Raw genomic sequence first — 19,220 nt, 5'->3', positions numbered from 1 at the left:
CCTGTCGGGGCAATGACATCATACTCTTTAGTCATTGTCAATATTTTTTTTCTTCCTTATATCGAATTTATTTCATTGAATAATAATTCATTAAATTTTTATTAATGTATTACAACAATATAATCATTTTATATTAATTACCTTATATACATCTTGAATTATTTCCTTTCGTCCTTCCTGACGTGCCATCGAATTATTTTAAATATTACCGCTACTACACTGTTTTATCTACCGACGTTACGTTAAAGTACTGTTTTAAATTTAGATTTAAATATTATATTAAACTATGCTGTGTGTAAAATCTATGGATTTAATTTTAATTATGAATAAAAAAAGAGTAATTAGAAAATGACAATTTACGATTCACTATGATGACATTTTGAATTTAATTTTAGTACGCAATTAAAAATAAAACAAAGTGGCGCTGCTTGTATGTTCTCGACGTCACATAAAAACACGATTATAAAATTAAAGTTTATATTTATTTAATATAAAACCACGTGTTATATATATTAATCAAAAAAGATTTGATTTCTCAAATTTGTGTGTATATCATAAATAATATATTAATAATATTAATTAAAAAATTATGCGCGTTTATAAGAATGCGACTTTATCGACTTCGAACAGTAGCCAATCAATAATCGAAGTTACTAGCCAATAATTTACAATTATATTTTCGATATTTAATTATTTCGATTATCGAAGAAAAAGGGTTATATATCGATAATTTAAATTGCGAGATAAAAATAATTTAAATTATTTGAAACAATATGTCTCCGAGATTAGGCCGATCGAAACTACGATCGAAAATTTCAATTGAAGAAAATGAAAATAACAATGAATTAATATTTACACAAAGTACTAACGATCAAGAATTAAAGAAGATAAAGGAATTATGGAAGTTTTTAGATTTGCAATGTAACTTGAAACCATTTGTACCATTAGAATGTATGTATTTACTTCATTATAATATTCAATTTTGTTATGATCATTCAATATATATTTTCTTTATAAATATGATATGTGTTAATTTTTTAAAATAGCAAGAAAAATAGTTGAAAAATCATCTTCATGTTCCTGCATGTATGATCATACTGATGAATTTGAAAATTTTGAAGAATCTATATGTGATATGTCTTCTAATTTAAAATCAACATCTTCATTATATAAGAACAAAGATGATTCAGATAAAAAAAGAATTTGGTATAATGGATTACGATTCTTTCAAAAAATTGGGTTGGACAAGGTCATCCTGATCGAGGACAAATGTAAATTTTGTCTTGCGGAAAGAGATCTTGAGTTAGTTTTGATAAGGATCTGATATTAACTAAAAAATTGAATAAATAAATAAAAACACCTTTCTCTAATTATCATTTTGATTCGTAGGGAAAGCAATTTGGATTATGCTGATACAGTATTTCAAACGTATGATGAATTGAAAGCAGAGATAGCATCGTTTGAAGAACGTTTAGAAAAACGTGGAATTCAAAATTCGAATGTCTTGGAAAATTAATTAATGGATTTATAAAAGGCAACTAAACTTTTTGTTGAAAAATTTAAGAGAGTATGAATTTAGCAATTATTTATGTTAACTGTCCTAAATATAAAACGTATATATACTAACTTGCAATTAGTAAAACTATTACGCAGTGTTACTATATATTTATGTACATATGTACACTATTATGGATTAGATTATATATGTACAAAATTGACACGCAGTTTTTATACATATGTACATACTATGAATCTAATTATGTAATTATGAATTACGTAATACGTATGTACTGCAACTTTAATGAATCGGTAATTACTTTTAAATAAGTATCTATTACTTACTCTAATAATAATATATATATATATATTTTTAATTTCTTACTTAATTAATTAACATTTAAATGAATTTTAATTTATATAGAAATACTTGATTTACACAAAGGTGAATTTCAAATGAAAAAGGATGAATTTTTAGTGCAAAACCTATATATATATATATATATATATATATACACACTAATATTAGTCCATCTCTAAATATAAATATATATTATAAATAAATTATAATTAACATAAAATGAAAATAATATGAAAAAGAAAACCTGGGAGTTGACCTAGAGAGATTAGGGTTGTATCAACTAGAAGAGAAGAAGGAAAAGTGATAGATTAAGGAAATAAAAGAGAAAGGTAGATATTAAAGAGGAGTAGGAGGAAGAGGAGGAGGGGGAAAGAGGAGGTAAATGAGAGAAGAAGAGAGACGAAGCGAGGTGGATTGAGGAGTGGAGAAGAGAGGAGAGGAGAGGAGAGGAAAAAGCAGTCTCGTTGACGGAGATTCGACGAAGCAGCGATGTTTAATCGGTGTTGGCCCGCATCAGGTTGATCGAGGACCCCCCAGTCGGGTGTTTGAGGACGACGACGGCGACGTGAGGCACACACTGTGGGGCACCATGGAGCACACCGTCCATGGGGTGGGAGAGGAAAGGACGCGAGTAAAAGCAAGGAGGGTACCCGGGCTAGAGGCTACGTTCTCCTCTGTGCCGATGAAGCGAACAATGGAGGCGGGATGCTCATTTGTCTGCGGGTATTGTTGTTCACTCGGCCGGAAACACGAGAGCTCTACGTACTCTCTATCTCTTTTTCTTGCCTCCTCCCCTAACCCTCCCCTTTGTTGTCCTTCACTCTCCACGTCTCTTCCTCTTCTTTTCTATATTTCCTTCATCCTAGTTTCTCTTCCTCCCCTTTTTCCTCCTACTCTACTTCATCGTATCTTCCTTTCTCTCATTCGCCAATTAAATTAATCTATTTATTGTCACATTTTGTCCAAATTTGTGTTCTATTGCAATTAAATTCTTTCGAGGAAGAAAATCAACGACTACAATTGACGTTAATGGAATAATATTGATAAATATATACAAATCTCATCGTATTTGAATGCTTCAAAAAGCTTATTAATATAAAAAGAGTTACCATAACAAATCTATTAAATTATAGAACTGTAAGAGAACGTGTAACAGTCTAAAAATGACAAGTATTCCATTATATCGATATTGAAACGATGGTCCCAAGATAAGAATAGAACGAGACAACCCACTTTCATCATAATCGAAATATCACTTATGCTAAAACAAAGGTCCCACATACAACGAATGAAAAAAACCTTGGGTATTACGTATACAAGTTGAATGAATGGTGGGGGGGGATGGTTTAAAATCGTTGTTGGATATTTAAAGTTAGTCTCTATGAAATACGATTTAAAAATCGTTTGATATATTGAAAAGGTTTTTAGAAAGACCGCACAACGCTTCTCGAGGGCCACTTTTGGAAGTATATAAACGTATAGTTTAAAGAGTAACGTTGGACAAAGAAGTTGATCTGAAGATCCTTTCGATAGAGAGACGATGGGGTCGTCTCTCTCCTTGTTCTTCCCTTGTGCCGAGTTTGCGTTCGATGACCACCGATGCGGACAGTAGCCATCTTGAAAACAGGGTCCCGTTTCGTGGCTTCTTCTTCTACTTCTTCTTCTTCTTCTCGGGAAGACGTGCTTGTATTTGTATATACACGCGTATATATATATGTATAATATAATATAATGTATAGTTAGAAAGAGAGAGGAGGAAAGTGAACGATGAAACACGGTGAGAGGATGTGGGGGTGCATTCTGGCTCATTGGGCAGATGAACAAATTCGTCACGACGTACCCGTGGATTACGTGCAGGCCCACGTTGGTCCCCCGAACTTCGGGGCCCTGTGCATCGAAGAATGGAAGGAGAGAATCAGGGTAAAGGAGACACGTCCCCTGTCTTATCTTCAACATCGTTCTTTCTCTCTTTCTCTCTCTTTCTTTCTCTTTCTCTTTCTCTTTTTCTTATGAGCTTCCTTCTTAACGGCTGATCGGATACACACCGACTACGGTTTATATATACGCATATCTTGTATGAATTTGTTTGTAAATTACATATTAGAAGATCGAATTTATTCTTATTCGTTGAAGGGTGAGTGGGTGGGGGGCCCAGGGAAAAGAGAAAGGAAGGGACTTACTACTATTACAATAATTACAGTTTAAACGTATACAGACTATACAAAGTATATAAACTGTGTATATAGAGATTATAAATATCAGATTAAATTATTTTAAGAATCGTTATGTCTTTAAATAACATTTCGCCAAATATGATGTCAGAAATTTGTAGTAATGGCATTTACTCGCCGGATGTTATTATTTAATTAATACGTGCCTTATCGATGCTTACAGGATACTTTTCTGTCCATTATACGATGAGATGTCACACATACACGTACATACCGGAACTGGATGATGCTTTATTATTGAATAACATAATCAGAACCTTCGAAGAATATTCAAAGATTTCGGTGTGAAGAAAAACTATGATAAAAATCAATAATACTTATATACGTGTGTAAGATATTTTGAAATAATTGAAAAGAAGAAAAACCCCAAAGAGGTAAAACAATGAAAAATAGAAGTAAAAGAAGAGAAAAGATAACGCATATGGTTACATATTGTATGGTTATCGCAATAATCATCTACAAAGTTCTTCTCAAAAGAGAAAGAGGAAATGATTTAGCCTACTCGAACAATTTGTCATGTAAATTCGAACTTAGCATGATTACACGGCTTGACGATCGGCCGGCCTCGAAGAAGAAGAACGGTTTATGAAGTTAGGCCACGTTGTATTTTCGCTCGAACGATCACGATCGATATTTTGATCCATATATATATATATATATAGGATCATGCCAGATGGCCTATGGGATATCGAACAGAGAAGGAGCCCATTATGAGGCCGTTCGAGCATCCGTAATGAAATTAAAATTATGATGGGGGGTAGGGTGGGGTGGAGTGAGTTGAGGGGGAGAGTAGACCACCGGTCGGTCAAACGATGGACTTTACCAACACACAACATGTATAAATGCCGCACACCACGTCGGTTTAATTCGGAACACACTTGAAAGAATTTTCAAAGAATATATACACATACGATGATAGTTTATGTTTATATAATTATTTTTGCTTTTTTTTTTTGTTTGTTTTTGAGGTACTACGAGATTCCACCATTCACAGAGTATACGTTTTTCTTTTTTTTTCTTATTGAAAATTTTTCTCATCAAAATTTGGTTCACATTTAATCGAGAAAGTTTACACGAAGATTGAAAAGATTCAAGAGTTTCAGTAAATTAAGGAAAAATGTGTCGTAAGTCTTGCTAGAGAAGAAAATGGTGTTTGTTGGTAATAGTAGTAACAATAGTAATAGTAATAGTAATAGTAGTAGTAGTAGTAGTCGTCTTATGTGATTACTACTCTGGTGACTTAGCCAGACGGAACGAATTATTCTAATTCGTTCTGTATTCGGACTGGCGCGTCACTAGGAAACGTCCATTAGGCTCTTTTAGACTTAGCTAACCGGACCTAGACAATGAGTTAATTAGCAAATAGCGATTCTCACCGTATGTAATCACTGAAAGGAGTAATCCATCTTCGGTTCCTTCAAGTTGAAAAAACGAAATACACGTAAAGTATTTATTTTCTATTATTTATTTTTTCTTTCATTAAAAATATATTATACAAATTATATACACACACACACACACACATACATATATATATATATAAAATTAAAGTATATACAAAAGGAGGAAATAGTTTGCCTAGATTAGAATGAAAAAAATAAAAGGAAAAAGGGGTAGGTTGGGAGGTGGGGGGGCTGCAAAAAAAAGAAAAAAAGAAAGAAAGAAAAAAAAATGGCAATAAGCGAGAAGTTTGGTCACGTCCTCGTCATGCTGTTCGTTCGAGAGAGGAAGTGGAGGAGGGGTGGAGGGTCGAGGGGACAAGTTAAAGTATTAAGTAGCCGTCGCTGCGTCCGCTGTCAGTCTCCGCTCTAATTAATTGTAATTGACGGCCGCGCGAAGCCTCGCACATTGCTCGCACTGTCCCTCCCTCCCTCCCTCCCACCCTCTCTTTGCATCTCCACCACCACCACCTTTTCCTCGTTGATCACCATGTCGTACTGCATAATCGTCCTCATAGGAAACGATTTTATTTTTTGCCTATATTTCAATAATCTTTCATGTATCATCCCCATATTAATATTCGATAAACAGATTTCAATTGTAACATTTGCTTGAAAAATTTGGGTATTTGTATTTGTAAGATAAGACTTCTACTTGTCAAGTTGAATTATTTGTTAATATTTTAAATCAATATATATATTTGAATTACTTGTAGATATTTCTAAAGATTATTTATTGTTATTAATTAATTATTTATTACAACCCCTATTTTTAGGTTTGACCCTAAGCATTTCTATTCGTCAAGTTAAATTAATGTGTGTGTGTGTGTTAACATATATACCGACTATATTAATTACTTATTTATATTGACAATACACAATGAATTAATTAATCAAATAATCAAACACGTATAATAATTTATTTATCAAACTTATTGATAAATATATATTTTAATATTAACGATTGGTTTATTATTTTACAGGTTTAATCCATGTGATAGAAAAGTATCGATGACAGAAAAAAAAGGATAAAAGGAAGAAGAAAAGAACAAATGATGTAACCGGTCGGTCAGTCGCCCAATTTGCATGATTAGCACTGGCCCTCTTTTTTTTCTTTTTTTCTGGTTATGTTAGCCGGCGGTTAGCTAGCAGCTAGCTAGCCGGTTCGCATGAACGGGGGCCACGCGCTAGATATACGCGGATTCTCACGGTACGTACGGTATGTACGGCAATTGGAGTCAACTCATCTAAATACTCTCGTCGTACTCCTACCCACCAGCATTCGTCGTTTTCTGACAAGCGAGTGAAGTAAGTACAGACCTATTATGTAACAACATGCTCAACATTGTCCAGACAATTTTGCCCTGCATTCATCAATTTGTCCGAGAGTTATCCTCGTCAATTACATCTTTGTAATAATTATTCATATTTATCTGGGACACTCTATTTTAGGAATTCATGTACATCCATTGCACCATCCTCCTCTTCTCAACAACAACAACAACAACAATATATTGAAGTATTATATAAAAACATATATATTGACAATTGAAGAAATAAGAAGAAAAAAAAGGATAAACCAGTTAGAATAATGAACATGGGATGCATGTAACTCAATAGTCTAGGAAACGCTAGGTAAATGAGCGACAAACTTGGATTTCTTTTGAAGAGAAAGAGAGAGAGAGAGAGAGAGAAACGGTTGTTGTTTCTCAACGGCAAAGGAAGTTGGATTTTAAAAAAATACCGAGTCCGAGGTTTAAGTAGGTGTGCAAGGGGACAAAGGGGGAGAGTAAAAGTTGGACCACGTGGAGTACAATTTCAGTGGTTGGAAATACGCACGCGATATGGCGCCTGCCGATGCACAACTACCATTAATAGCACCTGCAAACAGTACTTACAAACGTACTTGTAAAAACATATACTCTACCTATCTATCTACCTGCATAGGTGTGTACTACTCTTGTTCTCGCGTACACTGTTATTTGCATTCTTCGATATGTCTCTATGGGATAGAATGATTTTTTTCTTCTTTTTTTTGTGGATGTGTATGTAATATTCACATGCAATACCTGGGAACACACGTAGGAAAAGGAAAAATACACAAAAACTTACGCTTACGTATTATTTGTATTTGTATATGTATGTGTGTGTGTGTATATATATATGTATGTGCGACCGACGAAACGGAGCTTCAACGTAATGATATGGTTTTCGGTTTCTGTATTGAAATACGATTCTCAGTGGGGTAGGTCACGCTGCGCTAACACCCAGAATGTGTTTGTACTTACGAACGTGTATATGTGTGTATATATATATGCATATAGATAGAACTGGACGCAAGTATAAATGTTGTAATTTATCCATAGAGAAGTAATGTGTCCTTCGATTTTTATTATTCGGTTTAGTATATTTATTTAAAAAAAAAAAAAGAAAAGAAAAAGGAATCCCGTACGAGGTCGTACCTCCTATCTATGAAAATAATTATTAATATTATTAAATATCAAGAAACTGGAGAAGAAAATATTTGAGAAATCAAAGTATAATATAATATCGGGTTTAAATAAAATGAATAAATTAATCGGGGGAAGCGAGGGATTTTAATCAGAAAAGAGAAAATTCTTTGATAATGATGAAAGGAACAAAAAATATGGCGCAATTGATGTATATATATATATCAGCATACTAGCTGAAATAGTCTAATCTATATCAAATGGATCAGGTGATAAGTGCTATCATCACGTTACAAAGTTGTCCTTTCGACGGTTACGAGGCAACGAAGATAAAGAAAAAAGAGATAAAGAGAGTACCGGTGCATTGTTTTAATTCTTGTCTAGGATTACGAGCAACCAACGATCGACTCTTGATAGTCACTCACCTGATACTTCGATTTAAGTGCTCTTTGTTCTTCTGCATCCTACTTTCTTCCGTTAGTTTAAAAATATTTGTTTTTTTTTATGAGATACGTGTAATAAAAACAAACGTTATAAATTATTTTTCTTGCAGTATCGATCAAAAAAAAAAGTTAGGTTAGGATTTTAAATATTATTTTTGTCGATAAAATATTCGATATAATTCGAAACGTCAATTAAATAACACATAAGAGAACGAATATAAATCGACTAGTGTATATAGGATAATCCACGAAACATATGTCGAAGGTTTATTTTCTCACTTTTGAGTTGCCTCCCCTAACGCCAATAGACACCACGGAATTTCGTTAACGCGATTGGTCGAGACGCCGTCCAATGAGACACGCCATTGTGTCGAGGTTTGAAGGGCGGCCACGCGAGGGTACTACCCTTAACGTTAGGGGTGAGTTTCCTATTCAATTGTCGTTGACGCAGACTTAATGCCGCTTTACAAGAAATTATCCGATAAGGGATGACGTTTTGATAGACTTATGATAATCCTTTAGACGGATCAATTCTAATACTTGCAAATACAAATGTTATTTTACCTTTAATTCACGATTACAATCTTAAAAATTATTATACCATATATTCTGATATATTTCACATAAAACTATAACAATAAATTGAATATTAAAACGTAATATTATTTTATTTAAAATGTGATATTATCAAGAGACCCTTTTGCATCCATTTTCAATAGTATGTTATTGTTGATAGAAAAAAAAAAGAAAAAAGAAAGTGCAATAAAAGACTAACTCAAAGTTGAACGATCAGGGAACATCAAGTAGGTTATTGGAGGGTGTTATTCTGAAGTGTTACGCACGAAGGGTTCTCGTTCTTATCTCCTTTATAAATCGGTATATAAAAGCTAGCTCTCCTAGTGGCTGTAGGAATTCAATTCATAAATGTCAAGGAGCCGAACTAACGGTTCTTTTACTAGTTCTCGCGTTCATTGTCCTATAACACCCTATACTATACACGAAAATCATCATTATCATCGTTAGGATCATATAAAAGTAAGGATGGTGTTGTTGTTAGGTGTATTATAGTATGGCGCGTGTGCGAGATAGAAAGAAGAAAAGAAAGAAAGAAAGAGAGAGAGAAAAAAAGGGCTACGAGTGAGCTCCGAAGGGTTTTATCTACCGATTTGATCGGTAGTTACTTAGCACTTCTCCGACGCTCGTTCGATCCTTATCGGAAGCTCGCGAGCCAGCCCTGCCCCCCTAGTTGCCCTGTTAATTTATTGCAGGACCCTGCGGAAAAGGGCTGACGGCCCTACTGCATCTGCATCTTCCACACCATCCCCCAATCCCTTTCCATGGGTTCATCCAGACACACATTCGAATACCCACCACGACGCTCTTTTTTTTTTCTTTCTCTCCTTCTTTTTATTTCTATTTCATGTTACCTTGAGATTATATAGTACTGATAAAATGACAAAAATGAATGAATTATCAGAAAGAATTTGTTGTCTATGTCTCTTCTTATGGTGTTGGAATACGTTAAAGGGGAACAAATAAATTTCGAATCTAGTTTTGAATAATTCAATGATAACATTCCAATGTGTTTGTTCTTTTTGATCTTTTTTCAGGTATAACTGTACAGTTTTTTCAACATGATGGGTTTAACTTTAGTGTGTTATTAATTTAAAATATGAATTCAATATAATTTATTTGATACAATTCATACACATTATCAATTTACCAACGTGCTGTTGCTGCTGCCTGCTGTTGATGACGCTGATGCTAAAAGGGGTCTAATTATTAGACTCATTATTTGATAAAAAAAAGGAAACAATGTATAAAGTAAAAGAAAGGGCGGCGACAATGGTGGTGGTGGTGGTGGTGGTGGTGGTGGTAACAGTGGCGGCGGAGACTTTACTCGGAGGGATGTGTAAGGTGACACCTTTCGGACAGGTCTGGCTTCTCGTCAAGAACCCGTCCGAGATAATCATATTCATAATTCGCGAGTTCGCGGAACATTCTACGCGGTGCACCGAGGTGAGGAAGAATGTACAAGTCTGAGGAAAATAAGAATAAGAAGAATAAGAATAAGAAAAAGGATAACAACAAGGTGACAGATATCTTTACTTCCATGCCGACACAGTAGAGAAAACATTATTCTCTTTGTAAACTAAATAATTTTATCTTTTTTCAAGATGTTCAACATATAATTATCAAACAAAACAAACAAACACACGAGAAAGAGAGAAACAATCCTAAATGTCTAAGAAAAAATCAGGAGCACGAGCATAAACAATGAAATGAATAATCGTTCACAGTTCTTGAAAAATGGGATAAGGAGGGGGGGGGTTTGATTGTAGGATGACAAAGATAAAAGACAAATTGACAACAGAACGATGATGATGATGATGAAGTAGAGGAAAACATTGGCAGGATAGAGTAAAAAGATTCAAACGTGTAGTTCAGAACTGAAGTGAAGTGAACTGAACCAACCTATCAACCACGTGCAGGAGAGTTTGAAAGAGAGAAAGAGGCACGTTTGAAGAGATGTTAAAGAGAAGGGGGATAGGTAAGGAGGGGGGGAGGGGTTAAGGGCTGGTGGTACGTAGAAGGGACACGCGTGATCGTAACCGAGTGCGTTTATGCAGCACTCATACGTATGCTTAAAGGGATCCCGACCGCGTGTGGGTCCCTGGATAGGAGAACGTGTGGATGTTCCAGGCGGGGCCCTGGATGAGATGTAACCCGACACTGAGATGCCCTCCTTCCTCCCTTCTCTTCTGACCGACAGAATCCCCCTCCCTATTTTTCCCTTTCCATCTCGTTCTCTCTTTCTACTCGAGAACGTTTTCTTCTTCTTCTTACTTCAGCTCGCATCCTCACGTCCCAAACTAAATCATAACCGTATTATGCCCCTCGACATGGGACCCGCTCCGCTATACGCCGAAAGCCGCCTCTAATCTGCCACTACGTAGACGTCTTGCTTGCTTGCTTGCTTTCCTTCCTTCCTTCCTATCCTTTCTTTTTTATTTGCCTTTTTTTTTTTTCTTTTATTATTTCTTCCTCTTCTTCTTGTTCGTCATATATTTTTAGGTTAGCGTTTAAAGTAAAAACACTCGTACGATTGAATTCGTTGAAATTTTGATTACATATCCTTTCGGATGATGTTTAATGTATATTATTCGTGTTAGACAAATTATAGTATTCAATATGAAAATGAAAAATCAAAAGACCGAAAAGAAATCGATAAAAACAACAACCACAACAACAACAACAGTTAACAACAGCAGTTAGCAGTTTAGCAGGTAGGTAACCCCTACCCCCCCCCTCCCAAGAAAAGAAAAGAAAAAAAGGAGACGAGCGAGCCTCGCGGCAAAAGAACGTCGGACGACGGAATTTAAAATTCACAAATTAGTCCGTCCATTACACCCTCGATCTAATCAGGTCGGTTGATCTTCTCGTTGAGACCACCCTCCCACCCGCAAACAGGTCTCACCCCTCCTCCCTTTTCCTTCCTTCCTTTCTTCTTTCTCCATGTTCAGAACCTTTTTAACTACTAAACTTTGTTCTCTTCTCGACCTGGTGTGGCATCGTCGTCGTCGTCGTCGTCGTCGTACCACGTCGAGAACTGTGAGCTTCTTCCTGGAAAGCGTGGGTGCTTCTTCCACTGAACGGACACACAACAGGGATCACGGGATCTAACCGTCCACAAATCATAATGTGGCTTTAGAGATTCAACTTAGAGATTCTTAAATCTCTTTCCTCGGTATTTTATTATTTTATTTTGATTTTTGTTTTTATTTTCTGGTAATTTGCCCTTTTTTGACTTTTGTAACACAACTTCTTCTTCTTCTTTCTTTTTTTTCATATTTTTCATATCCACACAAACACACACACACACACACTCATTACATTATCTGTTCCATTTTATTGGTCAAGTATTTATACAAATATTCAAAGAAGAATTAACGAAGAACGTGTATATGGTTTGCATGCATGCATGCATGCATGCAGTACACCATGTACTTTTCCATTCTATGTTGGAAGGACGATAGAGGGAGGCCCTTCGTGCTCGTTTCTAATGGCCCAGGGATTTCCTTACACACAAAAGCCAGTGGAAGAGAGTGACTGATCGTCGCAACCACCGCGAATAAATTACGTGGCAGCCTATGCGGCTGCATAAATTAATTTTAGCCGGACTGCCCATAAATATTTCCCCCTTCGAAATCATACATCCCTCTTCTCTCCTCTCCCCTCCTCTTCCTCTTCTTCTTCTTCTTCTTCTTCTTCCCATCACTTCATTTTCTATCCTTCTTTACACTCTTCTTACTCATCTTCCGTTCTTCTTCTTCTTCTTCTTCTTCTTCTCCTGTCCTCGCCTAACTCAAACCTCAAAGGTGTGTTATATTCCCTATGATCCACTGCTGTCCATACCTGTGAACTGTAATTTACGTCGATAACGAATCATGTTTCTTGTTACGTCTATCATGAATCATTATTCAATGAATCTATGATGAAATAGTCGAGTAAATTGTTACTCCAACAATAATTGGGTATCATCATTTTACTCAACGTTAATACTAATTTCAAAACGTTTATTCTTGCAAAAGGAGACAACCGACTAACGGATTATACACTTTTTCCATCATCATTATTATTATTATTATTATTATTATTATTGAATAGATGAGGAAAAATTTGGTTTAATCGTTACAAATCATATTAATTTTAAAATCAACAATTTCTCTATTACTTTTAAATATCACATTAACTATACAATTAACGAATTATCTGAATATTTATATAATTTATTCGATTAATTTACCTTAACATTTTTTCTATCATTCCAATCAAAATTTTCCGAAAAAAGAATTCAAGAAAAGTCGAATAAAAAGTATGAAAAAAGGTTGAGGGGCGTTGTTGTTACCGATGTTGAGAAGGCACTAAAAAAGGATATACATTTTGTTCTGTTCTTTTTTCTATTATATAAATGGCACACGTAATCGTTGAAAAGCGAAAGGTGAGAGAGGGTGAACGAGATTCCCACTTTTCTATATCTTCTGTTTGGTGCACTTTGCTAACAAGTAGCCATTGTTAGGACCGCGTCAAGATGCTACTTGACGGAACATACCCTTCGAATGGACCCTTCTTCTTCTTCTTCTTCTTCTTCGGAGAAGAACCGTATGATGAGGCAGAACAAACCAGTGAAAAACCTTCCCCCTTCCTTCCTATTTCTTTTCTTCTTACATGTTTTTTTTTTTCATCTTCACAAACGTATACCACTTCAGGGCTAACTATACCCTCTACTTTTCTACTTCCTTTTTTATCTATGGTGGTGTAGTATAAAAAAAAAATATGAATACACTCATTCACTCACTCACTTACTCTCACTTTTCTGTATTTTACAGTTTACTGTATAAGTATTATATAAATGTAAGTAGGAGGGAGAGAGAGAGGGGGGGACACGTACGAGGGAATCTGTGCTACCCTCCGTGGGGTCCAGAGGCTTAACTTTACGATCTCTAGAAATCCCTTAAGGGCTTATGGTCCCGCTACGAAGGTTAATAGAACCAAAATTATAACAGGCCGATGAGCATGCGTCGACTGCTCTTATTCCGCCTGGCTGACGGTCACGAACGGAGAATCCAAACGGATACTGTCAAAAGATACTCGGAGAGAAAAAAAAGAAAAAGGTAAGTGTAATAATAACTATCTCAAATTATCATTTAACGTATACTAATTTTTGTTTTATCTTGTATATAATTTTCTATCAATTTATATACCTTTTTTTTTTGTTTTAGAAAATTCAATTATAAAACAAGCGTGAAATAATTGAAAGGGGTAGTTTCAATATAAAAGACAGAGATTTATAGAAAGATGAAGTTAGTGTGATAATTATCTCAGATTATCATTTAACTTATCCTTTTTTTTATCTTAATTTTTTATCAATTTCTTTTTAGAAAAAAAATTACATAAAAAGTATGAAATAATTGAAGGGGTAGTATCAGTACATTAACAGTAAACCAACTACCATGTCCTGTAATTCATAAACTAAATTTTTAAAGACCTATCTCAAAGTTACGTAATACATTATTCATTTATGAACAAAAAGAAAACAATTTTTGTACACCGTCTCTAATAATTGGCTGAAATATCATTCAACATTAAAACATATTGTTTGTTTGTTTTTTTTTTAAAAACCAATCATTTGACTACTCACTGTAAAAATATATTCAAAGTATTGATAAAGGTTTTTTAATATTAAAACAATATCATCATCATCATCATCATCATCAAATAAATCATACAAAAATCAATGATATTCCTATCAACATATTAATTGAACCCACACATCTATATATATCATACAAAAAAAATAATACTTTTTACTATTACATGCGTAATACTTATTACTAACATACATTGTATGTTAGGAGTCGAAAAATTCGAAAGATAAAGAGAGAAAGAAGAAGAAAAAAAAAAAAGAAAGAATAGGAAAAGATATAAGAAAAGAATTGAGATCGACACACAAACACAAAAGGGAGGAAAGGGGGCAAGAAGGAGGGAGGGAGGGAATAAGGAACTCACTCTTGGAGAAGGCAGATGCTCGTTTTAAGGATCGAAAAGCGAAGAAGAAGAACAGATGAACAAAGAATACAACAAAACACGAAGAAAGAGAGAGAAAGACACGCGTTGTGTAGGCCCCGTCCTCGTTCTCGTTCTCTCTTTACCAGGGCACAAATAAATATATATATATATATTGGTGCACATAAAGAAAGAGAGAAAGAAAGAAAGAGAAAAAGAGAGGGAAAGAGACAACGAAGACGACCAGTTTTATCTATCTCATCGCTGATCACTGATACAACTAATAGAACTAGACCGGTGCTCGTTTTGAAATAATTACCGGCACCTCTATCGTTTCCTCCATCTTTCTTCCTCTTCTACGCTTTTTCCTTTCTTTCTTTTTTTACCTTTTTTTTCTTCTTACTTTTTATTTCTTTTTTGTTTTTTTTTTTAATGCTTCTTCTCTTCTTCTTTTTCTTTTTTTTTTCAGCTTTGTTCATGCAGTTGACGAGAGAAAGAGGAAACAAAAAATATGGCAGCCATGTTGTTTTTTCTTCTTCTGCTTCTTTCTCCTTTGTCAGTTAAACAGGAAAAAAAAAAGAGAAATAAAATCAAAGTACCGTTAAGTTTCTTCTCTCCTATTTTCTACGATGCGCTCTTTTGGGAAATAATATTTATTGATTTTTGATAATAATTTTTTGACTCGATGATGATGATGATGATGATGTTTTAATTTTTAAAGGTATTGTGTAGAAAAATATGGCGGTCGGAAAGAAACGTTATAAGCACACAACACGTATATGTGAACCGTAGATAATAATTTCTTTTTATTATTATTATTATTATTATTATTATTAATATTATTATTATTATTATTTATTATTTTTTCGTATCTTTTTTTTGTCGGTTTTTTTGTTTAAATAACATCCACTTACTTGTTATTACTATTATTATTACAGTAGTACGATATCGTGTACACGTTGGTGTACTTTCTTTATTTTTTGCAATATTTATCCTTTTCTTTATTTCCCCCCCCTTCCAGCTCCGTTTTCCTTTTTTATTCATTCTCGTCTTTTTTCCTTATTCTTTTTTATTTATTCATTTATTTATTTATTTATTTATTCACATTTTCTCTTGTCAATCTCACTTTTCATTCATTATTTTTATTCCTTTACACATTATTCGGTGTTCACGTCACAAACAAACACATACGCACATCACACGTACGATATTATTATTTTTTATTTATATTTCATTGTATTTAACCCCCACCCACCCCGGTCCCCTTCTCTTTACTTTTTCATAATTGTGCAATTTGTTGTTGGTTGGTTGATTGTTGTTGTTATAATTGTCGTGGTAGTGTTGTCTCACTTGTAACTAATGTGTGTGTGTGTGTGTGTGTGTGTGTTAATATATAATTAACATTATTGTTTCGTTGCATCCTTTCATCATGATTTGTAATTCTATTTTCATATATTATACATGTATGCGTATAGCTCGTATTTATATTTATTTATTTATTTATTTATTTATTTATTTATATATATATATATATATATGTATATATATTGCGTGCGCAAATAAATGTATTTTGATGGTTTTTGTGCAAGAGTAAAATGTTACTCTAAAATCTCTAAGAAGATAAAAATTAATTAGTAGCTTTGGTCGAATCGTAGCATTTTTTTATTTGTACAAATTTAAATATGCGTGTGTGTGTATTTATATATATATATATATTTTATTTTATTTTATTTACTCTTATGTATAGACGTTCTGGACTAAATTCTAGAAAGATTTCATCGAAAGAATTGGGCTTTGCCTTAATTTTTATTTATTTTATTATTATTATTATTATTATTATTATTATATATATATATTTTTTTTAACGAAGATTAACACGTTTTTCTTCATTTTTATTTTCACTTTTTAACAGTGTTTCCTTTACTCGTGGATGTTAACAAATGATAATTCGTATAAAAAATCATTTATTTATTTATTTATATGCGTTTTGTATGCGTTTAACGATTGATTTTTCTTTTCTTTTTATTATTTCAATAATATTTTTATTCGATAAAATTTTGAATTCTCTCAAAATTAGGACGAGTGGTTAAAAAACGAGATTTAAATAAAAATTAACGAGAGAGAGAGAGAGAGAGAGAGAGTGAGAGTGTGAGAGAAAAAAAGAAAAAAAAAAACACAACCAAGAAATTAAAATCTTTGTTTTAATATATTTATGCGCAGCGAGAAAAAGAAACAAAAAAGATTAATTTATAAATAATTACTCTAACTTTTCGGTTCGAATTTAGTTATATATATCTATATCACGTGTTAATTAATTGTTAATTAATACGATACATTTATTCGGAATGTTCGGTGACAGTGTGTGCAGTTTTATTTGTTGATTTCTATTTTCTGTTTAAATGTTGTAGCGTACAAAGCATTATACTTCTTTCTTTCGTTTCTTTTTTATTTTTTCTTGTATATTTATGTATGTATATATATATTTTTTTTTTGTTTGTGCGTTAATCGAAAATATTTATTATTTCGCTGCAAAAATGTCTCATCTTAAATAATAAAATATTTGTAAAAGATCTTGCGACTGATCAATACAATGGTCTCACTGTAGATTAAATATTATTATTATTATTATTATTATTATTATTATTGTTGTTGTTTGTTGGAACATGATTAAATTGAAACGTGTTAATCTTGATAAAGAATAAACAAAAATAATTAAACAATTTTGTAATCAAACAAAAAAGGAAAGAAACAAGATTTTTAATTCTCGATCAATCGCATTTTCTCAAACATCTGACGTCACAATCTTATTGAGATTTGTCGAAAATTAAAACAATATAGATATATATGTTTATAATATATACAGGATGTTGTACAATTAATGATATATATATATCAAAATAATAAACAAGGTTCGATTAAAAAAGAAAAAAAAAAGCTAAAATCAATTGAACATAACCTCTTCTCGCGTGGAAATTGAAGAACTGTAAACGTTAAAATAAAAAATTATGAGTAATATTTTAATTCAATATTTTCATTCAATTATCTCTATCTTTATTTGAAAAATTATCACCATACTGTATATTGATGTATACGAGAACCCAATAAAATATATGTTTTATAATAAAAATATGTTTTGTTTCTTTATTTTTATAATATTTATATTCATTTCAAATGGTTTCAACAATTAACAAAAATATTTCAATATAAGGGTTTCCTACTAACATATTTGTATAAATCTAATTAACAAACCTGCTACACACACTATATATATATGGAAGAAAAATAAAAAATAAAAATATAAAGAAATAAAAAGAGAAAAAATAAAAACTTATTAGTTTCCTTTCCTTTTTTTTTGTTTTCATTGCATGCACTTGAATAATTAATCAAGAATCAATAATTAATTAAAATAAAATAAAAAAGACAACATCCTATACATAATATACATATACATATTATATCCACGCTTGTTGTAATGTATATGTGTGTGTGTGTGTGTGTGTGTGTGTGTGTGTGTGTGTTACACCCCCATATAATCTTACATTCTTTCTTACCCTGTTTCGTCCCGAGGATCCTTCAGTTAAAAAACAAAATTAACAAAAAAAAAGAAAAATAAAAATACAAACGATGATCCTTTTTTTTCATTTGCCCCACTACTAATCTATCGTCCAATCACACATTGTTTATCTTTTTCTTTCTTTTTTCTTTTTTTTTTTTTACATACATACTTTTCTTTTTACTGTCAAACTTTATACAAACAATAATAATATGTGTGTGTGTATACATTCGTCGTGTTAATTTAAATGGAATATTTTAATAAGACATTATTATTATTATTATTATTATTATTATTAATATTATTATTATTATTATTATTATTAGCACGAAAAGAGGAGGCATCATTTTACTTTCTTTCATTCTTTTTTTTTTCCTTGGGAAATTTAAACGCAACAATAATAGGATTTTTGTTTTTTAATTTCCTCTTCTTTCCTACAACTTTTCTGCTGTCTCTCTCTTTCTCTCTTTCTATATATATACATATATAACTATTTTATTTATTTTTTTTTGTTCACGCGTACAATTTGCATGCATACAACATCCAAAGATGAGAGAGAGAGGGAGAGAGAGTGAGAGAAAGAGAAATACAAATAATTTTGTATCATACATACCAAGAAAAACCTCTCCTTTTATCCATCATGCACATATACATACATATATACATACATACATACATA

This window comes from Polistes fuscatus, unplaced genomic scaffold, assembly GCF_010416935.1.
Source record: "Polistes fuscatus isolate 324 unplaced genomic scaffold, CU_Pfus_HIC Scaffold12, whole genome shotgun sequence".
Taxonomy (NCBI): domain Eukaryota; kingdom Metazoa; phylum Arthropoda; class Insecta; order Hymenoptera; family Vespidae; genus Polistes; species Polistes fuscatus.
Note: the sequence above shows the minus strand (reverse complement) of the source record.